Source organism: Sapajus apella, unplaced genomic scaffold (assembly GCF_009761245.1).
Source record: "Sapajus apella isolate SASKATOON/1434 unplaced genomic scaffold, GSC_monkey_1.0 scaffold60, whole genome shotgun sequence".
NCBI lineage: Eukaryota > Metazoa > Chordata > Mammalia > Primates > Cebidae > Sapajus > Sapajus apella.
In genome coordinates this window covers 2,185,945-2,213,652 of record NW_022437000.1, presented here as the reverse complement: position 1 = coordinate 2,213,652, position 27,708 = coordinate 2,185,945, and the positions used below count along the sequence as shown (strand labels likewise).

At 35.5% G+C, this 27,708-nt stretch overlaps 1 protein-coding gene and 1 long non-coding RNA gene across 5 annotated transcripts in view; one reads left to right on the top strand and one right to left on the bottom strand.

Moving 5' to 3' along the window:
* The window catches only part of FGF14 (fibroblast growth factor 14), a 689,306-nt gene that overhangs the window by 649,213 nt on the left and 12,385 nt on the right, over nt 1-27,708 (top strand). The window lies entirely within an intron of this gene.
* The window catches only part of LOC116528894, an 8,212-nt gene continuing 7,694 nt past the window's right edge, over nt 27,191-27,708 (bottom strand). Inside the window, exon 2 of the long non-coding RNA XR_004259262.1 lies at nt 27,191-27,332. This is a non-coding gene — a long non-coding RNA (uncharacterized LOC116528894). The remainder of the gene's footprint in view (nt 27,333-27,708) is intronic.

Genomic DNA, 27,708 nt, shown 5'->3' with positions numbered 1-27,708 from the left:
ATCTGATCCTCTTTTCTCCACAATAATAGCTACCACCCAAAGACTATTATAAGGCTAAATAGGACAGGATCCTAAGGACTGAGAAGTGCCATAGAGATCATTTTCTCCTCCCTCTTAATTTTACAGCTGAGCAAACGGAAGTCCAAAAGATGAAGTTATTTTCCCATGAGTCACATCAGTAGAAAGGTTATATATAAAATTAAAATAAGTGAGACAGTTATTCATTGATTGATGTGAACCTGTCTTTCCAACCTAGGGATCAGAGGTTAAGAATTATAAGAATGGGTTGGCAGGGTAAGGGGCACTCAGAGAATCTGTATAAATGTCGGGCAACCAAATTACGATGAGAGAGAAGAGAAATAGCCCGACCAGATCCAGTCTGCATGGGCTGTACCACTGGCACCACCTCTGCTAACTGCTCATTGCCCACTGATGGCATTATGATCTTTAGCCATACTGATCACTCTTGTATTCACCACTGCAATCTCTACTCTATCCCAGGTTCCCTAATACATGTACATATATATATATATATGTGCCTCACCTCCTCAAGATTCAGACTCCCAGGTGAGAGCATCTGATTGGCCACATAACATCGTCTGCAGCTCCCTAATTGCTGGGGTTGGTGGAAGGGGACAGAAAAGTCAGGGATAGGCTCTTATCTCTCATCTGTCTTGTGACTCTACCCAAGTCAACGTGTGTTTGGATGCAGAATTATCAAAATGACAATACTCATGTAGCTCTGTTCTGCACGTGACTCAGAAAGCAGTCATAGTCACAGCTCTGGCATGCTTGGAAGGAAGATTTGGCTAGAAATTTGATCTCTTATGGAAAAGGTGCTTTTGTTATTATTGTTACTGTTTTTCTTATGCCAGAAGCAACCAAACATCTGTTGAAAGTCAGATTGTCTCAAAGCACGTTGGAAACACCAGCTACATCAGAATCATCCAGGGTGTTTATTAAAGCAGATAGCTTTTCCCCCAACCCAGGACTGCTGAATTAAAATTCATAGGGCTCAGATACAAATGCACACTGAATTGTGAGGACTGTTGATCTATACTCAGTCACTGCATATGTTCCTGTAACATGTTACATCCTTTCGTGGACTTTTTCAATTTGTTGCTGACCACATAGTGAACTAGAAAATTAGGTCCAGAAATAAGAGAAAGTGTTAGCTTTAGATTCCTGGGTGCCAAGCAAGCCCTGCAATTATTTAGTTGTTGCATCTTTCCAGCTACTATATCTTTATTGTTACTAGGTCCACATACTTACCATGTTATGCTCTACAAGGGCAGAAAAGTAAAATATATTAAGCTACTAGCAAGTGCTCATCACACTCACACTGAAGGAATTTGCTAACAAAAGTCATATTTGCATTCTAACTTGGTGCAGTGATTTACAGAGTGTGGTCCCTAGGCAAACAGCATCAGCATCACCTGGAACTTCTTAAAAATGCAAACTGGCTCCTACTCTGTCCCCAGACTTATATTTTAACTAGCTTTCTGGGTGATTCTGATGCATGCTAAAGTTAGAACTGTGGCTGTAAGCTTCCATTTCCTTGTCTGAATAAAATAATAGTAATTGATCTTCATAGTTTTTCTTTAGATTATTTTCAGTTGTCATTATAAAACTAAGATAATGTACAAAAAGGCACTTAGTTCAAGGTAAGGTCTCAATAAATAGTAAGCATATTATTGAGCTTATATTTAATTTGCAGACATTGCTCTTATTTTCTAACTGTTTAATTTCAAGGGAATCCACAGGTTGCCTACAATAAAAGCAGTCACGTTAGGAGTTATATATATACATATGTGTTCTAATTGGGATCCAGAAGTTGTAAAATTGTGATACTTAACCAGGGAAATGGCAGTTTTTTATTCCATTTTAGAAATTAGAACAAGGCTATTTACTTTTCTACTGTCATTTAAAGCCACTTTAAGGTATTCACAATGACTTTAACATGGCATTAATAAGCTTAGTGGGTCTTTGAATGTCTTAATCCCAGTTTCCTGGGGCTACATACAATAATCCGTATCACTTCATCTTTGACACGCTGATAAAAATCCCTGAACCCCGGACTTGCGTTTGGTTTTTCAAAACCAATCCTTATGCTACTCAAAGGCAAGGCAATTGAGTGAGGTTTGATATTGAAATACGTATCAACCCCACTAGAGGGTGACCTTTATCTAAGTCAGGGTGCAGATAAAGTAAGGGCATCTTCTGCAACCATCTCATAAAATTGGATTGTATATCTGTTTACTCAACATGAGGGAGAGGCTGAGAAGTGACTCCTACACGAATAAGGAATGACTTTCAATTTCTCAATAATGTGGTAGTCTGGTGAGAATATTTAAAACCAAGCTATTGCAAATTTCTCAGTTTGTATTTTAGGATAAAATTCCTTATTAATTAATTCAGCTCTGAATTTTAAAATTATCTTTTTCAATTCCAGTTCAAAATATATTTCCCCTCTCTTCTCCCAAAGGATACACGCAACTAAACATATGAGAAAATAGAACCCTGAATTTGTTTCACAAAAACAAGCAAATAAAAGACTATAGAACTTTGTTAAGTTTTATATAGTGATTTAAATATAAGACAAAATATTCTCTAGGTACCAAAGAAGAAGAAGACAATCCAAATGTTCAAATAGTAATTAGAGAACTCAGTTTAGGTCAACCTTAAGAAATTAGTGTTGAATACCATATTTGGTTTATCTTTTATAGTTCAGATTTAGAAAGTAAAATATTTGTGTTATAACTCCTCTGCTAATATTTCTCCGTTAGATATCAGAGTTCAATGTTATTCTTAAAACCACCTCAGTAAATATCTTTTTGTTGTGTTTGAAATTTGAACTCAACATTTTGCAACACTATGAATACTAGTAATATTTAGGTATTCTAAGCACTTTATGTGCTAACCTAATTTTTTAACTTGATCTTTAATAATTATTGACATGAAAAATCTGGGCTCAGGATAGTGTCAATTGTATGAAAACATGTAGATTCAACTGATATTTGCTTCTTTTCTTTTCTAGGACTTTTTTGTTTGTTTGGTGAGAAGGAGTCTCACTCTGTCACCCAGGCTGGAGTGCAGTGGCGTGACCTTGGCTCACTGCAACCGCTGCCTCCCAGGTTCAAGCGATTCTCCTGTCTCACCCTCCCACATAGCTAGGACTACAGGCACATGCCACCACGCCCAGCTAATTTTTGTATTTTTAGTAGAGGTGGGGTTTCACCATGTTAGCCAGGAGGGTCTCCATTTCCTGACCTCGTGATTCACTCACCTTGGCCTCCCAAGGTTCTGGGATTACAGGCATCAGCCACCATGCCCAGCTCTGAGACTATTTTAAAGAGTGTTTCCAGAACGCTGAATGGATATCTTACAAACAAAAAAATCAGTTAACCTCATGCAAAACAAGACTACAGCAATTAAACTTGGGTTCTCAGATACAAAGGACTTTCATTTTTATCTACCTCTACAAACCAGAAAAATACCATATTATAAAAATGCATTTCTATTAAAACACAAAGAAAGGTTTTATGTGGCATGAATTAGTCTAAAGTAAATTTTAAAATTTTATCTAAGTTCATAAGGAGATATTAACTTTGGAAAAAGGTAAGTCTTTGAAGGATGGGTGATTTTATTATTATGTTTTTAAAGGAATATTGCAATCTGAATTGAAATCTTTCTTCCAAGAAAAATCAGCCTGCTGTGCTCCCATACTAAAATAGTATCTGTACAATGGCATATGATTTTTATATGGCATGGGGAAGAACTACGCTAGTAACTTTTACAATGTCTCTGGTTCATGTATTATTTACATGAGAATAGCTACTCCTATCTTTAAGATTAGGTATTTTTTCCATTAATTAAACAACTCCCATTTTAAAACTATAGAAGGCATTCTTGAAAAGTATATGTGGGTTAAGAATAAGAATATACTCTTATCACGACCCCAGCCTAAAGCTCATGAGGGGCTAAACTTTCCTTTGCAAATTAGAGTTGAAAGAGACAAATGCAATTCAATTACTTCATGAGGAAGCCACTCAGACTTTCCTGCCAGTTGCAGACTCATCAGATGAGGAATATGCCTAATTGCCTGTCAGCTGATAAGATATGACAGCAGTGTGCATGTAGAGAGAAACAATTCAGGCAGTTTCTTCAATTCCCTTTCCAGTTTGAGATCAAATTACCCCAATTTTTCTCAATTCCTTGAAAGTTTCAACTCATTTATTTATTTTTAGCTAACTCTTTTGATCATTATTTTTTATTTACTCATTTTTTTTAAGAGATGGGGTTTTACTCTTTCACCTAGAGTGCAGTGGTGTGATCATACCTCACTGCAAACTCAAACTCCTCATTGTAAGCGATCCTCCTGCCTCAGCCTCCCAAAGTGCTGGGATTACAGACATGAGACACCATGTCCCACCTCTGGTTCTTCATGTGTAATGTAAAGTTTAAGAGGCAATTAACAGACATATAGAAATTTGGGAAATAATATACAAGGATTAAGAGGGTGGATAGTGTGTACTGAGAATTGCCTCGTTTTATTTTTATTTTGTTCATCATTGTGAAAAAATGTAGATAACATGAACTATTGTAAGTATTTCTAGAATGTCTTCTCTGCATTCTTTTGAACTAACCTCAAAAGTAATGTAAACCCAAACTTTTCTATTTTCAGACATTGTTATGATTATATCACATATATATCACATATAGTAATACTTTAATATGTACTGTATGTAGATTATAAATCACATATAGTCATGCTTCTGTAGTATTGTTTATGTAAGTTTATATATACATACTTAGCCATTTCTTCCTGTTTTCTTCCAACAATGTTGAGACATAGCATATAAGTTCTTAGGCAGGAAGATGTATCACTTAACTTCCATTTTTTAAGGAAGTGTATTCTACTTAGCATTTTAACCCTAGTTTATAGTTAAATGAGAACTGATAACAATTTTTTTCTCCAAGTTTAATAACTGTCATCTTCCTCTTCATCATTATTATGAGTATTTTGGATTTTCAGCTTCTCCATTTATAGAATGGAAATCACAGGAACTGTCCAACTGTTTTTATCCATCTTGTTGAGATGGAATCTTGCTTTGTCACCCAGGCTGGAGAGCAGTGGCATGATCTTGGGTCACTGCAATCTCCGCCTCCCAGGTTCAAGCAGTTCTCCCACCACAGCCTCCCAAGTAGCTGGGATTACAAGCACATGCCACCACGCCCAGCTGTTTTGTTTTTGTAGAGATAAGGTTTCACCATGTTGGCCAGGCTGATCTTGAACTCTTGACCTCAGGTGATCCACCCACTTCAGCATCCCAAAGTGTTGGGTTTACAGGTGTGAGCCACTGCGCCCGGCCATTTGTTATTGTTGAAATGAATGTATACTCTAGTGACATGGCTTAAAAACATTAGAACACTGACAGAGAGGGCAACAGGGAAAGATATGTCTGAGCAGAGATCTGTGATAACTCTTGGCAGCAAAGAAGAAGCTGGCTTTTCTCCACTCTTTTATTACGGCAGGAAGAAACACATGGGTAGATGAGTCCTTTGTCACCACCATCTGCACTGAAACAGCGACCCAGCAGCCCCTAAAAGCCCCTGTGGCTGAGGCGCTTCAGGGAGCCAGAGAAACAGCCAAGGAGACACCTAACCCAACTCTAAACTAGGAAGATGACAGCATTCATCCTCAAAACTTAAGAGTGATCTAGCCAGCACAAGAGGCAAAGAAACAAGGCTATTCCAGGCACACTGACATCCATGGTCTCCAGACTCTGCTGCTTTCTTATTTTGTTTTGTTTTTGTTTTTTTTCGTGCGCAGTGCTCAATGGCCTTATTTGGCTATTTTCTTCACACATAGATCTCCCTGCCTGGCCTTTAAAGGATGTTTTTTGAACTTTTACTCAATAAAGAGTACCAGAAATTCTCCTACACTCTTGAGATAAACAAGGAAATTTTAACAAGAAAAATATTGGTTTAAAATTACATTTTCAATGACAACAATAAAAATTTGCAAACCACAAAAATCCAAAAAAAGCAAATCAGTATTTAGGGACAAAATACCTTAAAATCTTAAGTTGAGAAGGTGGAACTAAAATAGAATTTAGGTCATATTTTACCACCATTCAAATTATAGACCATGCTCGCGTGTGTGTGTGTATATTTGGGTGTGCACATGTGGATGTGTATTTGGTCATACATAATATGTAACCACTATAGATCAGATTGAAAAAACCTTCTCCAGAATCATCTCTGCAAATCTCATATTCTCATAGGGATGTGTCCAAGGATGGAGTTTTTTGTTTTTTGTTTTTTCCCTGAGAAGGTTTCTACATCTCAGCATTTTTTTTTTTTTATATAACATTAGGGAATCCCATGAATGCCATACTTAGCCAGTGCAAACTAGAGCAGGAGTCAGCAGACATTTTCTGTAAAGTGCCAGTTAAGTGTTTTAGGCTTGTGGGTCAGATGGTCTCAACTGCTACTCCTCCACTGCAGCTGCACCTCAAAAGCAGCCTTAGGCAATATGTAAATTAATGGTCTTGGCTGGCTTCCAGCCAAACTTTCCTTAAACAGTTGGCAGGCTGTACATGACCTAAGGGCTTGTAGTTTTCTCACTCCTGACCTAGAGATTCCATTTTTGCTTCGTCAACCTGGGCTTTCAGATATGGTTCTTGAAAACTTTATGTATTTATTTTCCCTGATGCATAATTGCTGAAAATTCCTACTGTGGAACTTACTAAGATATTAGTGCGGGAGCCTTTGCAGCACCTACGCTAGTTCTGCCTCCAAACCAACATCTTCTTCCACCCTGAGTCAAATCTCCTTTCTCTTTTAATTTTTTAACTTAAACTTTTTAAAGCAGTTTTAGCTTTACAGATAAATTGAGCAGAAAGTAGAGTTCTCATAAATCCCTTTTGCTGCTGTCTCTCCCTCCACCAATTTCCCTTATTATTAATATCTTACATTAGTATGGTACAAATTTTATAATGAATGAGCCAATATTGACAAATCAATATAAAGTCCATAGCTTACATTAGAGTTAACTCTTGGTATTGTATATCCTATAGGTTTTGTCAAATATATAATGACATGTACCCACCATTATAGTAACATACAGTGCCACTGCCCTAAAAGTTCTGTGTTCACTTGTCATCCCTCCCTCTCTCCTCCAGACCTTGGCAACCACTGATATTTTTACTGTCTCCATTCTGCCTTTTCCAGAATGTCATATAGTTGCAATCATACAGTATACTGTATAGGCTTTTCAGACTGGCTTCTCTTACTTAGTAACATGCATTTAAGGTTTCTCATGTTTTTGATGGCTTAATAACTTTCCTTTATCACTGAATAATATTCTGTCGTCCGGAAAGTAAATTTGTATATTCACCTGTTGAAGACCATCTTGATAGATTTCAAGTTTTGGCAATTAGGAATAAAGCTGCAATGAACATTTACATGAAAGTTTTTGTGTGGATGTAAATTTCTTACTCGTTTTGGTAAACACCAAGAATCAAGGTTTTCTGATCATATGGTCAGTTATCTTTTCTGGTGACCATACTAGCCCCATCACTCCCAGTCACTGTTTTCATTTCTGTGTCATGTAAGAGTCACTCTTGTTATTCAAAACTTTTTCTTTTCCTTCACAAAGACTTCTCCAGCATAAAAGAAGATGAATGAATACCATTCATTCATCCCTCAAAATTGGAACCTTTCCTCAAAATATGTTTATGTATATACTACTACTTTCTAAAAAATTCATAACTTGCAGGTTGTTTTCATCCTTAAAGGATATTGTCAGTTCGTCCTGCATTTGTCACCCTGTATGTATAGTGAAACATAGTCAAATGCTCTGTATCAGTAAGTCTAGAATGTTCCATGCTGGCAGTTACATGCTGGGCTACATAATATTGTTGCCCAAACCAGAATCAGTGTAGAGATTGCTGTATGTTATTCGCACCCTGTCCATAGACATCATCTTACTCTATTCAGGCTGCTACACCAAAATACTCTTAACTGTGTAGTTTATACACAACAGAAATATATGTCTCACAGTTCTGGAGGCTGGGAACTCCAAGATCAAGGTGCTAGTAGACTTGGTGTCTGGTGAGGGCTTTCTGGTTTGGGGGACAACACTTTCTTGTTGTGTCTTCACTTGTTGAAAGGGGAGAACTCCAGTATATTCAGTCCTTCATAAGAACACTAATCCCATTTCAGGGGGGATTCATCTTCATGGCTTAGTCACCTTCCAAAGCCCCGCCTCCAAATACCATTACATTGGGGAATAGGTTCCAACATAGGAATTTTGGGGAGTGTCACAAACATGTCAGACCACAGCAAACAAAGGCTTTAGTAGTAATCTCTTTAATTATTTCTCAATAGTTAATAATTTTTTTAATATCTGAAAGGAAGCTTTCAGTTGGACTGTATTTTTCAAAGTCCATGTGAAGAAAGAGCAAATAAAAATCTGGTTTGAAAAGTAACAAATGTCAGATGCAACGTTTGCTAAACTGCAAATCTTTATATAGATTTACATAGACAAAGAGTCAAACACATCCCCTAACCCTAACATACATGTAGAGAACACATTGGATTATGAACATGGAGGCTGTAAAATAGGGCTTATTTTCCTTTCGAATACTTAAAAAATTTAATTGTGATAAAAATATAAAATGTACCATCAACCATTTTTTTGTTCTTTATAGCTTTGTCATTTCAAGAATGTTACATAAATGAAATAAGACAATATGTAACCTTTGGGATTGACTTTTGTTGTTGTTTTGCTTGTATAATTCTCTGGAGATTTATACATGTTGCTGCATGTAGCAATAGTTCGTTCCTTTTTATTACTGTCATATTCCATGGTATGGATGCACCATAGTTTGCTTAATTATTCCATTTTAAATATACACTTGAATATTGTCAAGTATCTTTATATGGTTGTGCAACAGATCTCCAAAAATCTCACCCTGCAAATCTGAAACACTTTACCTATCAATTAACGTCATTTTCCTCCTCTCCCTAGCCATCAGCAACCACAATTCTAATTTGTTTCTATGACTTTAACACTTTAGTTATCTCATATAAGTGGATTTATATAGTACTTATCTTTTTGTGACTATTTGACTTAACATAATGTTCTCCAGGTTCATTCATGTAGCATGTATCAGAATTCTTCCTTTTAAAAACTGAATGATATCCCTTTGTAGGTAGATACCACATTTTGTTTATTCATGATGGACATTTGGGTTGCTTCTATCTCTCAGATATTGTGAATAAAGCTTCTATAAACATGAGTATGCAAATATCTCTTCAATTCCTTGTTTTTAGTTCTTTGGGATCTATACTAAGAAATGCAGTTGCTGGATTATATAGTAATTACATTTTTAAAGAATAAACCTCCATACCATTTTCCTTAGTGGCTGCAAGATTTTATCGTCCTGCAAACAATGCACTCAGACTCCAATTTCTCCACATACTTGCCAGCTCTTTTGTTTTTTGGATTTTGTTTTCTTTATATACTTTAGGGGCTGTACAAGTGCCGTTTTTCCTTCGTTGTTTTTTACATAGCTGTATTGTGCAGTGATAAGGTGTGGGCTTTTAGTGTACATTGTACCCATTAAAAATGTCTTATCTGTTATCCCCCTTCGAGCCTCCCACTCTTTCAAGTCTCCAGTGTGCATTATTCCACACTCTATGTCCATGTGTACAGATTATTTAACTCCTACTTATATGTGAGAACATGTGGTATTTGACTCTTTGCTTATGAGTTATTTCACTTAAGATAATGGCCTCTGTTTCTATCCATGTTATTGCAAAATATACAATTTTATTTTTTTTTAATGGCTGGGTAGCATCCTATGGTGTGCGTGTGTGTGCATGCGTGCATATATACATATCTATGTAACATTTTCTTCAATCATCTGTTGATGGACACTTAGGCTGACTACATATCTTTGTTATTGTGAATAGTGTTGTTGTAAACATAAAAATCCATGTGTCTTTTTAATATAATTTCTTTTCTTTTGGGTATATACCGAATAGTGGGATTGTTGCATTGAATGGTAGTTCTATTTTTAGTTCTTTGAGATATCTTCATGCTGTTTTACATAAATACTCTACCAGGTTAAATTCCCACCAACAATGTGTAAGCCTTTTCTTTTCCTCTGTATCCAACATCTTTATTTTTTGACTCTCTGATAATAACCATTCTGTCTGGTGCAAGATGATATCTCATTGTGGTTTTAACTTGCATTTCTCTTAATGATTAGTGATATGAGCAATTTTTCATATGCTTCTTGGCCATTTGTAGGTCTTCTTTTAAAAATTGTTCATAACCTTTCCTAACCTTTTTTTTTTTTTTTTTTTTTGAGACGGAGTTTCACTCTTGTTACCCAGGCTGGAGTGCAATGGCGCGATCTCAGCTCACCGCAACCTCCACCTCCCAGGTTCAGGCAATTCTCCTGCCTCAGCCTCCTGAGTAGCTGGGATTACAGGCACGCACCACCATGCCCAGCTAATTTTTTGTATTTTTAGTAGAGACGAGGTTTCACCATGTTGACCAGGATGGTCTCGATGTCTTGATCTCGTGATCCACCCGCCTCAGCCTCCCAAAGTGCTGGGATTACAGGCGTGAGCCACCGCGCCCGGCCTTCCCCACTTTTTTAATGTGGTAATGTGTTTTGTTGTTGTTGATGTCATTGTTGAGTTGAGTTCCTTGTAGATTCTGGATATTAATCCCTTGTTGGATGCATAGTTTGCAGATTCTGCATGTTGTTTGCTCACTCCGTTGATAGTAGCCGTCCTAATGAATGAGACATGATATCTCATTGTGATTTTCATTTTTATTTTAATGATTAGTAATGTTGAGCATCTTTTCATGTTTGTTGGTCAATAAGGTGAGTTTTTGTCCTTTTCTTCATCATCAGCGTCATATAAGTTTCCTAGTCTACCTGCAGTATTGTCTGTTCCCTTAACAATTAGGAGAGTCATCATGTAAAGAACTTGCCAAAGGTAATTAATTGGATCTATTTGAATTTTTTAATTTTCAAACTAGCATTTTGCAACTTTTTTTTCTGTCTAAATTTCCCAGTAAACATCACTTCCTCGAGGGCAGGAAATTATATCCTCTTCACTGCTGAATCTCAGACACTTATTAGACAGCCTGCCACTTGATGGGTACCTAATACTTGTTTGCTAGATGAATCACAGTCGTGATGAAAGATATTTTTTTCCCAACATCTATCATGTACTCATTAGCAGAGCTCAGTCACTAAATTGTCTTTACCAGAGGCTATTCCAAGCCTTCTTTCTTTGGCAGGTACTCATCTATGTCTTATTTGGGGCTCATTATCTAATGGAGAAGAGCTTCAATATCACCAGCATAGACAATGCCCAAAATAGCACTTTCCTGCCACAAAATGCTTTATACACTATAGAGACTTTAGTTACCAGGCAAACCTAGAGGCAAATATCATAGTTTAGACAGTTTACCAGAATAAAGTATATTTTCCAAATCTAATAATCTAATGTTTTCTGAAAATCACAGGTATAGAATACTGTTCCTTGCTCTAACTATTGCTAGTTTTTGGAAATGAATCCAATTATGTTTATAAAGTATAACAATTATGGCTAGAAAACACATTATGATAATTTTAGGGGGTTTACTATGTGAATATCACATGATAGAAGGGACATCATATTTCACATTGGACAACAGTGACTGCTGAAAATGTAAATAATCTCTCACGTTTAGTGATGCACACTCCTGGCATTGATGATAAAGTGCCTTCTCATGCTCCTGCCTACCTAGTGTTTATCATCACACAAACTCTACTGAGCACTTTATACAGTTTGCCTCTCTCTCCTAGAATAAAGCAAGAGAAGAGAAAATAACTACCTTCATCTACTTACTTAGTGACTTAGAGCAATGATTCTTAACTGCACTCTCTAGGAGTATATGAACATATCGAAATTGCATACGACATTGTATGAGTACTAATGTTTTTGAAAGAAGCACCACTAAGCTAGAGTTTTCAGTATTTTCTAATAATAAATACTGTCTGTATAGAAGATGATTGAGAAGCATGTGAATTGAGACTGAGAACAAGAGAGAGAATGCTCCCTGGTGATTTGGGGCATAGGTGTCTATATGCCTTATACATTATTACTTTTGAGAAGTTTCTATCTGAACTCAGCATTCCTCTTAGCATAACCCAATTCCTAAGTGAATGGTTGTGAATTAGTGTCTAGACTCATAAAATGAAGAAACTGCATGAAACCTACTTATTAAGTTTTCAGATAATTAATGTCAGCCACATTTGAGAGAGTTGGTCTCAGAGGAGTCCAATGTGACGATGTTAAACATCTCTAATTGCAGGACATTTAATATTTCGGTAACATCCAAGTACCATACACTATAACTTCACTTTTTTCTTCCTCCATGTATCCTGCACATCTCCACCTAATTGATCTGTTCTTTCTTTCTATCACATTCTTTGTGGACACTACAAATGAATCAGTCTGAACTCTACTTCTTTTCCACTTTTACCTCCATCTACAACCCTGTGAACACTCTGCCCAGCAAACTGTTTCCATCTTCATTCCCCTAAATGTGTTCTCAACATTCCACCTCCATATGTAGTTTCTGAAACCCACCTACGCCCCACACCACTCTTCTCTCCATATAAGCCTTATTCTTCAAGACATGGTCAAGCCTACCTTCTTTGAAAAGTTCTTCCAAACCATCTACATTTAAAACAGTATCTAGTAATGAGCTATCAAGCCATGAAAAGAGAGGAAGGGAGCTTACATGTGTATTGCTAACTGAAATAGACCTACTTGTAAAGGCTACATACATTTCCTCCCAATTAAAATAAACCTCTACAGAATCAGGAGCAGCATATGATTCTTTGTCATCTCTGCTGTTCTAATTCTGACCACATTCTGGAGTTCATGTATTTGATGTTTGGTGTCTTCTTTTTCTCACCACTGAAATATAAGGTCTTTGAGGGCAGGGGATTCAGGTTATTTTGATTATTCATGAATCCCAAACACCTAGAAGAGAGTCTAGCACAATTAGCCACTTGGTAAATACCAACTGAATGAACATAAAAGCATGTATTAATAAGTAAAATGAAATAAACTAAAGCATCAGTTTTCAATTAAAATGACATGTTTTTTGTTCTTCAGCTCTAGATCTTAAAAGTGTACAACAGAAATATTTACACCACCTAGCTCTTAGATTTAAAAACTATTTCTTTTAGGCTGTATTACCCCAAATAAAATTCTGCATGCTCAGAGAGAACATTTTTTTTTAAAAAAACCATGTACTTATTCATTCACTCACTCATTTAATACATGTGTATTTATTATCTACTGTGCATTATTCTAGACACTGGAGACTCACAAAGGTGAGTGACAAAGTTCCCACTCTTATGACATGTAATGTTATTATGCTAAAATGAAAAAAAGTAACTCATAAAAATAGGACGAATAGTGATTTCTGGATGTTGAGGAAGGAGATTGGGACCTACATAAGCCGGATGGTTAGGAATTATGACTATGTCCCCAAGAGTTGTGTGACACAGAAGCCTTGAATTAGATGGTAATAGCCCTAAGACAGGTAAAGTCTCACTGGATGTACATCTCTAGGGTTTTTATAAGGATTTATAGCCAGGCTCTAGCATGATACTTTTAACATATACAATAAAATCACATACAAGCCCACAATCAAAGCATAAAGCCGGAAGTTTATATTTCTAGTGTGCACTTTAATACTTCAGTAAAATGCAAATGATTGTGAAATGTTACTGAATTAATCCTCAACCATTTTAGTGTTCATGGGATCATAGCCAGGGGTTCCCCACAGAATCATTTCAATTTTACAATGCTGCATTTCCTTAGCAGCCTTAACTCTTACTTTGCAACTTTTATTTTGGTGTCTATTCTAATTTCCTGAAACATGTGCAGTATATTTGTAAACAATTTTGAGGCTAATACCATATTCAAATGGGGGGCTGTAGCTTTTAAATACTTGATGTGATTATATATGTATGTATACATGATTTGTAAACCCTCTTTAAATATGGTTCAATTTTTAAGAAAATAGTATGAATATCTTAAAAGTTTTAATAAGCTTATGATAAAAATAGCTACAGATGTAAATATATTCAGTATTTTCTCTTTCAAAAGAACATCAAACTTAAATATAGACAAAGCATAGACATTGCTTTGTTGTGTGTGCTTCCTTATCTGAACATTTCATCATTGACGATGTGAAGGCAAGAAAAGCCAAGAGAAAAATCACTTCCAAATGATTTTCAAGTGACACCTGCCTTCTTTATCAGTTCTTCAAAAGAATAGGGATTCACCCTCCTTCAATTTTCATGAATACTTTGTTACAAATTAAGCAATCACAGATAACAGTGTTTTGATGACGGTTATATATTCCATTCATAGCAACTTCCAGCAAAGCAAAAAAAAAAAAAAAAAAAAAAAAAAAAAGTGTCTTAAATTTACCTCTTTAAACTATACACTTATGTTTCCATTTGTAGAATTCCATGATTGGTAAACAGATCTGAATTCACTTTATTGATCTCCCTCACAATTCTGCGACGTTGTTACAAATCTCTTCACCTTTAGTCTCTAAACCAAAAGGTATCTGAGGCAGGTCTCAATCAATTTAGAAAGCATATTTTTCCAGGGTTAATGTCGTACCTGTGACCGCCTTGTGAGGTTCCAAGGACATGTGCCCAAGGAGGCTGGGGCAAAGGCTGGTTTTATACATTTTAGGGATACATGAGACATCAATCAATATATGTAAGATGTACATTGGTTCAGCCTGGAGAGGCAGGACAACTTGAAGCAGGGAGGGGACCACAGGTAGATAAGAGACAAATGGTTGCATTCTGTTGAGTTTCTGACTGCACGATTCACAAACTTTCAGTGAATTCACAATTTACAGAAATAGTCACTTATGCCCTAGTCTGGTTTAGTGGAACAGTGGGGCAGAGGAAGCATTCAGATATGCATTTGTCTCATGTGATCATGAGAGGGATGACTTTGAGTTCTGCCTGTCCACATGGAATTTCCTTGTGAGAAAATTGTGAGTGAGGTATGTAGCTTTTTTATCTTTGTAACTAGATTATTTAGGAATAGAATGGGAAGCAGTTTTGCCCAGTGCAGTTCCCAGCTGGACTCTTCCCTTTGACTTAGTGACTTTGGGGTCTTAAGACTTATTTTTTTCCCCACATCTTTTAATCATAACTATGGCTAACATTTATTGAGAGCACACTTTGCACCAAAAACTGCCAATTCTCATGACATTCTGTAATTCCATAGAGGTAAATAATTTATTTTGAAGGCTATATGATGTTTCTCAGATAGTTATTAGTAAGATGCTGGGTGGAAAGCAAATCCAGGTCTATTTAGTTTCTAAATCTTCAATCTTTTTATCTTCTAAATCTTTAATCTTAACACTTACACTATGCTTAGGGTTAGCCATACTCAATAATCACTGGTTTTTCATCTGTAACTTTTTCTTCTTGTTCATTCATTCTTGATGACTTTAATGAAACTACATATTTATTTATTTTACTTTACGTTCTGGAATACATGTTCAGAATGTGCAGGTTTGTTACATAGGTATACATGTGCCATGGTGGTTTGCTGCACCTAACAACCTGTCATCTAGGTTTTAAGCCCTGCATGCATTAGGTATTTGTCCTAATGACATGGATGAAGCTGAAAGCCACCATTCTCCGCAAACTAACACAGGAATGGAAAACTAAAGACCGTGTGTTCTCACTCACAAGTGGGAGTTGAACAATGAGAATACATGGACACAGGGAGGGGAACATCACACACCCGGGCCTGATGGGGGTCAGGGGGCAACTACATTCGTGTTTATTGATCTGTAACTCTAGCCACTTCCTGACCCCTCAACTGATTTTGTTTTCTTTCTCTGCATTTTTCTCTTATCCTTAAAAGTGTTGTGCTTCAGGGACCACTCCTTCCCCCAGGGACAGGCTCAGGGCAGCTATGTAAAAAGGTGTGCTCATACTTGCTAATTTACTTTCAATTTTTCTCCTTAGAGGGCCCACCTTTTAGTTAGCCTTTTTAGTTGCAGCAGCTAATTGAACTGACCAAATGGATAGAAGAACTAATCTATGAAACCAGATCTGAAAGCTTACACAATTTAATTTGGAAAGCTAAATGTGCCAAGAATAGAATCAAAGTATATACAATAATAAAAGGCAGGGAAGTGCACTGATGGAATTTTCTTATTTTTTCTCTTACTATAATAAAATGTGAACATAACAACTATTTTTAAAGGATTAGATGAATTCATAAATGGTGAATTTGCCCTTGATGTCAGTAAGAATAACCATGTCTCATACATTATCCTGAAAAAATTAAATGTTTTACTTCGGCAGGTTTTTTTTTTTTTTTTTTTTTTTTTTTTTCGGTCTTTTACTGATGTGTTTAATGAATTCACTCACTGGGAATAGAATGGTTTCCTATGAAAGTAACATTTCTATTTACTACTCACCATTAGTAAGCTGATAGTCCCTTACTATAGTACTGCTTATAAGAGAAAGCTTTTGCAGATTTTTCTTTTTCTTTTTTTTTTTTTTGAGACAGAGTCTTGCTCTGTCACCCAGGCTGGAGTGCAATGGTGCAATCTCGGTTCACAGCAACCTCCACCTCCCTGGCTCAAGCAATTCTTCTGCCTCAGCCTCCCGTGCCTGCCATCATGCTGAGTTAATTTGTGTATTTTTAGTAGAGACAGAGTTTCACCATGTTGGTCAGGCTGATCTTGAACTCCTGACCTCAGGTGATCCACCTGCCATGGCCTCCAAAAGTGCTGGGATTACAGGTGTGAGCCATCAAACCTGGCCCCTTTTGCAGATTTTTATGCCCTCAACTGAGAAGTCTATCATGGCCATTGTCCTTTATGTATTAGTGGTGATGTGTTAACCACTTTACTTACTGACTGGGAACTTTTTTATACAACATAAAACTCTAAGAAATTTAAGGAATTTTTTTCCTCAAATTCCAGTTCTTTATCTTTCAACTTTATTTGCTCTGCAACTAACAATATGTGATTTGTCTTTGTTATTGGAATGCATAAAGATTTCTGAAGTAATTTGGTACAGCAAAAAAAAAATACATACCCATGAAAATAAAAATAAACAGGTTACTAAAAACTTAAACATGCATCATTGTGGAAAATTACCCTATAGATATTTGAAATAATATTCTGTAAAAGGACAGAAAGTACTCTGGGAACTTACGTTATACACTTAAGCTTTATTTTGCTCAAGAATCCAAACCTGCAATATTTGACCTTTCAGAAGCAGCAACGAACATAGACCAAATGTCATCCAGTTCCACAAGCTGGAAACCTGCACACTGCTTGACACTCTCTTCCCTTAGCTGCCATATACAATTACATAGTGCTGACCTTCTGACCGCCTAAATATTTCTCCAATCTGCCATGTTTTGTTCATCTCCACTGCCAGTGCCTTTGCTCACACAATGGTCATTTTTTTTCTGGTGCTATAATAGACAAGCCAGAATTCTTTTATTATTATACTTTAAGTTCTGGGGTACATGTGCAGAATGTGCAGGATTGTTATATAGGTATACACAGGCCATGGTGGTTTGCTGTATCTTTCCCCTTGACATCTACATTAGGCATTTCTCCTAATGTTATACCTCCCAAATTCCCCTACCCCCTACTATCCCATCCTCAAGAGACCCTAGTGTGTGATGTTCCCCTCCCTGTGTCCATGTGTTCTCATTGTTCAACACCCACTTATGAGTGAGAACATGTGGTATTTGGTTTTTCTGTTCTTAATGTCAGTTTGCTGAGAATGATGGCTTCCAGTTTTATCCATGTCCCTCCAAAGGACATGAACTCATCCTTTTTTATGGCAGCATAGTATTCCATGGCATATATGTGCCACATTTTCTTTATCCGTCTATTATTGATGGGCATTTGGGTTGGTTCCAAGTCTTTGCTATTATAAACGGTGCCACAATGAACTATGTGTGCATGTGTCTTTATATTAGAACGATTTATAATCCTTTAGGTATATACCCAGTAATGAAATTCCTGGGTCAAATGATATTTCTATTTCTAGATCCTTGAGGAATCACCACACTGTCTTCCACCATGGTTGAGCTAATTTCACTCCCACCAACAGTGTCAAAGCTTTCATATTTCTCCACATCCTCTCCAGCATCTGTTGTCTCTAGATTTTTTAATGACAGAATTCTTATATCCAAATTGGCTCTTTCATACTTCACGTTTTGGCCAGTATAGCCTTTTCAAATTTGTACCTGACTGTGACATGTTCCTGCTTAAAACTTTTAAGGTCTTCCCACTGCTTCTAGAGAACGATGAAAACCCTTAATGTGACCACTGGATTCACTCATGCCTAATACCTAAGTTCCAAATCCTACTACTCTGTTCACATTTTGCATTCCAATTTTGCCGTTTTCTCTTTTTCGTTCAAATGTCTTGTCTCTCCTCCTGTCCCAGGCCCTTTGTACATTACATCACTCCTGCCAGGAATATCCTTCACCCCGCTCTTAGTCTAGTTTACTCATACTGGTGTTTCAGATCTCAGTTCAGAATTCGGTGCTTTTCCTTACCACCCTCAATAGGTCAGATTTATCTGTCTGTTCTCATAGAAGTCATTCCTTTTCTAATAAGAACCTTTCTTAATTATGCAATAATAGAATCATTAGTGTAAACATTTGCCTCTCTTATTAGACTGTATACTCCAAAAGGTGATAAACTATATCAACTTTTGCTTATTCTATCTTCTTAAGATCAAGAGCAGTGACTGACAAATACTAGGAGCTCACTAAATATGTACTGAATAAATGAATGCATGAATTTTAGACATCATTCGGTAAAGAATAGATTGGAATTTGTTTCCATCTGTTAACAGTACTCACACTTTTGTTATTTAATATCTGGGAGATAAATTTTAGTATTTATAGTAGTATATATGCATACCATTACAATGGAGAGTGTGTGTGTGTGTGTGTGTGTATTACATCATCCCTAGTATACATAGTATATATATATATAGTATGTATAGATATATAGAATATATATCTATACATACTATATATAATAGGCATGATATAATGTAACACACATTAGTATGTATACTAGTATTAATAGTATATATGTGTATGTATATGTGTATACCATATGTATACATGTGTGTATATACATACATACACATATATACTATTAATACTAGTATATGTATTGTGTGTGTATGTATATATATTACATCATATCACCCCTAGTATGTATAGTATATATATTACATCATACATTATATATATCATCATAGTATATATAGTATATCTATATATATACTAGGAGTGATGTAATATATATATTATAATATACTAGTATTAGTATATATGTGTGTGTGTATATATATATATATGTATATATGTATATATACAAATATGCCGTGAAACATGCTTTAAGAAGAAAACATATGTATATGTGTATGTGTACATATATATATGTATATATGTATGCATACACACACACACACACACACACAAATAGATATACAGATAGATATACACCAATTGGTGTAGACTCACACACACACCGCAACTGGTCTGTGTGTGTGTGTGTATATATATATGTGTGTGTTTGTGTATATTTGTATACAGCAATTACAAATATTATGATTCTTCCCACTTCATAGTCTCACACTTTCAACTGACAACTGGAAAGAAATACCATATAATTCATTAATTTCTATAACATTTCATAACATAATATGAAAATTCACTGCTGATTTCTAGAGTATACAATCTATAGCACGGTGAACTTGAATGGCTTCAGCTTTATCCAGTTAGAGTGATTTAACCCACAGGTTGACATTCACCCCTCCTTAGTGGCTCTTTTACCCACAAGGTATCTCTTCTTTTCTTGCTTCCCTGGCCTCCCTGTTTAGTGTTTCGTGTTTGTCCTTTTGTGTTAAACTTTGGAATTATCAAACTAGTTGTTGCCAGAATCTGGGGACTCACAGCCTATGTGTTTCCAGCTAATAAAGCAAAATCAAGAGAAAATAATCCTCAGCATTGCATTTCAGAACTATGTGGGCTTCCTGTGTATTCCACAAGTTCAGTGTTGGTGATTCTTATTAGATACCTATTTTCTCATATCCTAGTAAGATGTTTTATTTGGTGCCCTAGGGAAAAAATTCAACCTATTTATCTGTTTTGTATTTTCAACATTGTAATTATTAATAAATATTTACTAAGTAGCAGCATGATGTAGGTGAAATATCTCAGGAGTAGCAATAAATGTATCTTAATCCATTGTGCCCTCCAAGACACAAAATCATCATCTATGACATGGAGATGGTACTGTTTTTCTTCTTAAAGCATGCTTCACGGCATTATTGTATCAAATTAAGTATATGAGGATTGTCTTTGAAAATCGTAAAGCTCAATCAGAAATTATTATGATTTGAAGAACGTGGTATTTTAGGAGAATTGTAGAACCTGCTTATATTTCCTTCATTTTTCTATGAAAGCTTTCATTTTAAAGGTTGGCTCAACAGGTACTTTGATGCTTTTGTTTCATTCATATTTATATAAATGTTTTTGATTGGGTATGTTTTTCTTAGGAAAAGTTTACAACACATATGCTTAATATAAGTGTTGGATATAAAGGTCTAATTTAAAACGAGGTTGAAAGAGAAAAAAGTAGAAAAATCTTCTATATTCCTGTAGACATAGGGTAAAGAGAGAAGCATATGGAATCGCAAGAATGTTATTAAAATACAATTCAAAGAGTTATGTGTAGGAAAAATGTGATGAAAACAAGTGGATTTTTATTCGTAGACTCCAGCAGAGTGAAAGTCACAAATTTGTGATTTTTTTTTTTCAAAACATGTCATTTTGTATTCAGTTACTCAAGACAGAATGGTCTGAGAAGTACAAGAAAATGAAAGAAAATATTGATAAAGGAAAATAAAGCAACGAGACTAGACTTTCGTAGGATATAGCAAGACACAAAATTGATATATTACCAACTACATAAACTAAAATATTTAATTTTTTCACAGTAAATTCTATTCTTGTTTTGGCTAACAAAAACTCTGTTGGAGTAAATTAAAACTGTGATTATACACTTTTAGTTGGCTATAAAGGAGCTAAATATTTTCCATAGCATTCATTCCACTCAGGAGTATCTTTCTTGCATCTTCCCTCACCTCCACTCCCGTGATAATCACCACTATTAAAACCATTATTACTAAGAACACAGGTTTTTGTTGTCTGTTTCCAGATTCTTGAAGTCTCTTAATTACGAAGTAGTTTCTTAAGTTATACCTCCCTTTATCTTTCCTGTATTTTGGCGTATGTAATATCTAACAAATCTAGACCAGGTAGGCTAGCCACACCAGGTCATATCCTAGTCCCAACCCAATGCTTATAAAACATTAGTTTGGCCGGGCACAGTGGTTCATGTCCGTAATCCCATCACTTTGAGAGGCTGAGACGGGCAGATCACAATATCGGGAGTTCGAGACCTACCTAACCAACATGGTGAAACCCCGTCTCTACTAAAAATATAAAAATTAGCTGGGCGTGGTGGCGTGCACCTGTAATCCCAGCTACTTAGGAGGCTGAGGCAGGAGAATCACTTGAACCTGGGAGGCGAAGTTTGCAGTGAGCCGAATGCGCACCACTGCACTCCGGCCTGGGAGACAGAGCGAGACTCCGACTCAAAAAAAAAAAAAAAAAAAAAAAAAAAGACGTCAGGTTATAATAATGAAATGAGGTTAAAAAATAGAATAGTCGCTAAAACTGATAACTTTTATAAATAATTTATCTAAACAAACTAATCTTTTAAAAAATTGTGGTTACCCTTGCTGTTGTAAAGCCACATTTCCCTCTTTGATTTCCTTTTAGAACTGTCTTGGTTTGAGAACTGGTATATTAGTGATTTAGAGCTCAGACTGTAGACTCAGGCTGGCACTAGAGCCTGCTGTGCCACCTACTAATGATACAAACTCTAATCAAGACACTCAGCTGCAGCATCATATTCTGTTAAAAGGAATGCAAAGAGATAATGTATGCAAAACCTTTAGCATAGTGGTTGTCTTATACCGATAAGTAAATACATATTAATCATCACTAATTCTCACCTTGGCTCTCCTTTAATTAGATGTATATTCATATCCAAACCCATGTATAATAGAGCAGTGGCCCTCAGACTACATGTGGTGAAGGAGAGAACTTTTTTTAATTGCCAATCTTTTCTAAAAAGATAATATCATAAAATACAATAAAATCCAATTAATAGGAAATGTAAAAATAAACAAAATATAAGCCCAGAGATTTTATCATTATATTCAACAAATATTTTTAAAAACACTGTTAAATTTCTATAGAAGTTTATAAATGTTCACACACATTTCTGTACTTGCTTTATTGCAGAGGGGAAATAAAACTTGTAGACAGGCACGTGTTCCTGGATCATACTTTAGGTAGTTCTACTATGGAGAGTGTATATTTTACTATTTTTCTTTTGAATAAGATAAACCTATTTGTAAAATATTCAAATGTTCATTGATGTGGTTATGTATATATACACACGTAACAATATATACACACGCATATATATTGGGCTTAATAAGATATTTGTGTTACAACAAAGGTATGAACCATTGAGTCTGAAATGTCCTTAAAGTGGAGGATGAGGCGAAGCTGACCAACTGCTTTTGAGACATCACTAATCTCTACTTTGATGCCTGAGTATCTGCCAAAGAAAGAAATGTTTTGCATATTACTGTATACATTTGTTTTCTGGTGACATTATTTACCCAAATAATCCAGAAATGTGTAAAAAACTCATGGCACCACTTTCTCTTGATTTTGTTACATACGTACAGTTTTATTTCACTCACATAAAGCAATATCAGTGTTACATTTTTCTTTTAGGCAATGTTCTGTACAGTGAGTCTATTACCCTACACACGTCTGAGAAGTGTACCTGTGAGAAGCTGATGTGTGACAAAACACATGTGATCTTAGAGCTCAATTTTTACTCATCACACCACCCACTCTGATACCCTCATCCCATTCTAGCCCTTTCTAGGGAGTTTATAACAACATTGAGCTTTGGTTTTCTAGGGGGATAATTGGCAATCCAGAAAAGCCAACCCAATTTCTATTTTGTTCGCTGTTTCTTTAATTGATGAGTGAGGCTGAAAAGGTGGATACAGGTTGCATAAAGAGGTGGAAAGATTCATTTTGAGTGGCCATAGATTTTTTGGTACTTTTAAAAAAACTTTTAGAAATCTGCTTTTGTTTTTCTTTACCTTTTGCTCCTTTTAATTGTATTTGTTGCGTCTTAGAGATTCGTCACCTCTGCTAGGGTGTAGGTTATATAAATCCTTGCCGCTTTTATCTACATATTTTTTAATCTGTAGGTATAGGGGTAGATAAAAATCAGCAGTATAAAATACATATTTTCTGTGTTTAGTTGAATGGGTGATTCAGTGAAGCTGGTAATTATCTGTATCAGTTATCAATTGCCTTAATGATACTGTATAATGAACCACCACAAAACCTGGTATAAAACACTAAGTGTATGTATATTACTTGTGAAACTAAGACTAAGTGGGGCTTGGCTAGGTAGCTCTGTAGGCCCCAGCAGGACTTGATCACCTCTGTGAATAGGTTATTTTTCCACTGAATGTACCTGGCTCTGCTCCCATCTCTCTCCTCCTGCCAGGGCAGCCCAGGCAGGTTCTCAGGACAGTGAGGAGGCCCAGAGAGAGGGCAAACCCAGCTGCACAAGCACTTGTGAAGCCTCTACTTTCTTCATTATTATTATTATTGTACTTTAAGTTAGGGGATACATATGCAGATCGTGCAGGTATGTTATATAGGTATACACGTGCCATGATGCTTTATCTTTGTTCTTAGCGAGAGAATGCTGCAAATTACATGGCAAAGGTCATTGGTTAGGAGGAGGATGAAGAATTAGGACCATTTTTGCAATTGATCACGTATCTTACAAAGTAAATTCTTTCAGTTTAACAATCTGATAAATGAGTAGGAATTGTTAAATGATTATATGTATCTTGATGAAAGTAACGTCACTGGGCAAGTTACTTAAACCTTCTGTGCCTCGGTATTTTCATTTCTAAAATGAGGATAATAATAGTGTCATCCCACAGGATTATAGTGAGGTTTAAATTAGTTGATTGTGTACTGTTTAGAGTAGTGCTCAGTATAGAAATATGCATAGTTTAAATGTTAACTGTAGTTATTAACATCATTATTATGAATCGAGGCAATCACAGTTACTACTGACAAATGTGTAAAATGATATATGCTTGTCTCAATACTTCCTTGAGCGTATTTATTTAGTGAATTTTTGGCTAATATTTATAGCACTGGTACCATCTGTTCAACTTACAAGGATTATTATTTTAGGAGTTTATACATGTCTATATTCCAGAGAAAAAGATTTTACATTATAGAACTAATTGGGACATATTTTTACTTATAATCTTAAAATGTCTTACTTATACTGTAAATACCGCCGATTTTTCTTTCAATTTTCTTGCTTTTATAAATTTTGTACTAATGTTAAGAAATGGTAGCAAACTTATGAGTAATGTCAGTTTAATTGGTGTTTCTTAAAATGTTATGATCATTAATTGATTTGTATTATGTAGTAATGAGAATATATGCCAATGCATTCCAATCTTTAATGTGCGTATGGTCACCTGAGACCTTGTTAAAAATGCAGATTTTGATTCTGTGGGTCTGATGTGGGCCTGGGATTCTGCATTTCTAACAAGCTTCCAGGTGATGAAGTTGCTACTGGTCCCTGAATACCACATTTTAAGTGTACATGCACGTGTGCACACATGCGCATATACACACACACACAGACAGCTCCTTATGTATATTCAAAAATTATGTACATGTATATATAATACATATTTTAAAATATATAATACATATTTATATTGAATAAGTGAAATATTAATCATTTGATATTTCATTATTAAATGTTATAAAATGTAATATATAATGAATCAAAGTAACATATATTTCATATATAATTGTATCTAATGATGCATTAATCTCTAAATGTTGAGAAATATCTTTACTGACAAAAAAACCTTTAATTTACAATTTTGTTTCCCTGGAAACTACTGAAGTAACAGCATTTGGCCCTATAAATATAAGTTGCTGTCGAGACTGCTTTGTTGGTAGAAATATACTTAAATTCCCTGGGTCCTGTAATCAGGATAAAAGTTGTCTCTTAAACTCGTGTATAAGAATTATTACACACACAACTAACTTACTATTTTTTTTCTTCTGTGGCCATTAGTCACAACCCAATATTATAAATATTTGATTATATACAACTTTATATAAATAAAGTACATTAGTCAACTTAATTTTCTCCTTTTGAGTGTTAACCACAAATATTTTGTTTCAACTTCAGGACTGCAAAATCTTTCTAAAAGGTCGCAGTATTCTTTTTTAATAAGTAATCTTAAGAGTGCTTTGCATTTTTATTTTTTTAAAGAAATGGGTAGTGTCAGAACAGTAGCATTAAAGAATACAATCGATTTTAAAACGGTAAAAGATGAAAGAGATTGGGATAAATCTCTGCTGAGCTTAGGATAAACTAGAGACAAAAATCCTCAAAAAATAGAAAAGGGAAAAAAAAATTGAGAATTCAGATTAACTGGCTCTGAACATTGGAATTCCCATCCAAAGGTATGTCCGATTAAGTTGAAATCTATTAAGAATATTTAAATAAAAGCCTTGTTCATGATAACAATCAACATTTGAGTTGCACTTTCAAACTCAATTTATAGTTGTAGATATAATTACAGATTACAACTTAATCTATAGTTCACAAATTATTTTTCACCTCTCTTACTTGACATTTGTAAGAAACCTCTGTTATTTAATGTTATACTCAAAGTACTTGGACTTTGAGACCTCCTCCTTTTTTTAAGTTTAAGCCACCTCTGAGGTTTAAAGTTGTCTTTAACTTTACTGCCAAAAAATCCTTTAATTTACAATTTTTCTAAGGAGCCCAGAATAAGGATCGCTATTGAGATGTTAATGAGAGGGGACTGAATTTTTGGATGACTCTGGAATATAGAGGTTAGCAAAATATTAGTAGCTATTATTTATCATGTATTTATCATATACTGTTTGTTACTGTGTGTCTAATATCATTTCTCTGTTTTATCTTTTTATTTTGGAATTGTCTAGTACTCTTAAAAAATTTAGTAAATGTGTTCAGAATGCACACTTTATAGTTTTCCCCTAAATGATGTCGGTGGGCAAACTTGAAGACATTCACAAAAACATAATTTTCATTTAGTCTTGGATAACACTAAGGTGACACAGTAATTAAGTGGAATTGGTGGGCTAATTCCTAATGGAAGCCTGGGCTCATAACAGAACATAAAGAATTTTCCAAGGATGAAATGCTGGTGAAGCTTCTTCTTCAAGTTGTATATGTTTGTATATGTGAAAATAGGTACAATCCAAGTTTAACTCAGGAATACTTAGCTCCTTAGGAATTTGATATTGGGTTAATAACTCTTCCCTCAATTACCTAGGTTGGAAAGTCCTCAAATTTTATCTTAGATCAGGATTGGCAAACTTTTGGCAAAGGACCATGTAGTAAACATTTTAGGTTTTGTGAGCCATAAGATCTTCTTGACCACTCAGCTCTGAAATTTGTAGTGTAAATGCAGACACAGACAATACATAAACAAATGAAAGTGCCTGATTTCCAAAGAAATCTTATTTACAAAAACAAGTGGAAGCTGTGCTTCGCCTGAGAGCCAGTTTGCCAGACCACTGGGTTAGATTCTCAAGGTCACTTTCAATTCTGAGGTTATGGTTTTGCCAAATTATCTGAGTTATTCATTCCTCATGAGTTATGGAGGGAGAGCTCCTTTCATCCTGAAACCAGAACTCTCTCTTTGTACATGCAAATGGCCCATCAGGGTATTTTCCTAAACAAAGGCATTTCCCTCAGAAGAGGAATTCTGCTGCTACTGTTAAGATAGTAAGCGCACCACAGATGGTGCTTTCATTTCAAAAACAACCACAACATAAAAAAGATATAACGTTTCTGTTTAATTATTGCATTTTTTCTCTCCTATGACTTGATGATTTAGTTCGGCAGTGGTGCACATTAATATTCAGGCTTCTGCTGGAACTCATCTGTTGTTGATTTCGTTGTTGTGATGGTGATGATTCTAAACATAGGCAGGAGGCGAGATGAGAAAAAGATACGTCAAACTCCTCATCGATCTCCTTTTGGCAGATTCAAAGAGTTTCTATTTAAGCCTACATTTAAATAAGCATTTTCATATCATCACTGCCAGTTTTCGAGTGTTTCACTGGTACAATCATCGTATTAGCCAACTGTATGGAAACTATTAGACTAGGACCGCTTTGATAAGCAAAGCAGGGCTCCTCTTTCTTTGGTTCTTTTCTTGCTGCTCTACATTAGAGGTCTCATACTGAAGGCTCACAGGCTTCCTCGTGGCCCCTGGACCCACTCAATGTGGAAAAACAAAAACTAAGAAATAGTTGCCAGTGTTTAAAGGAGATTTTAAGTAGAACTTAGAT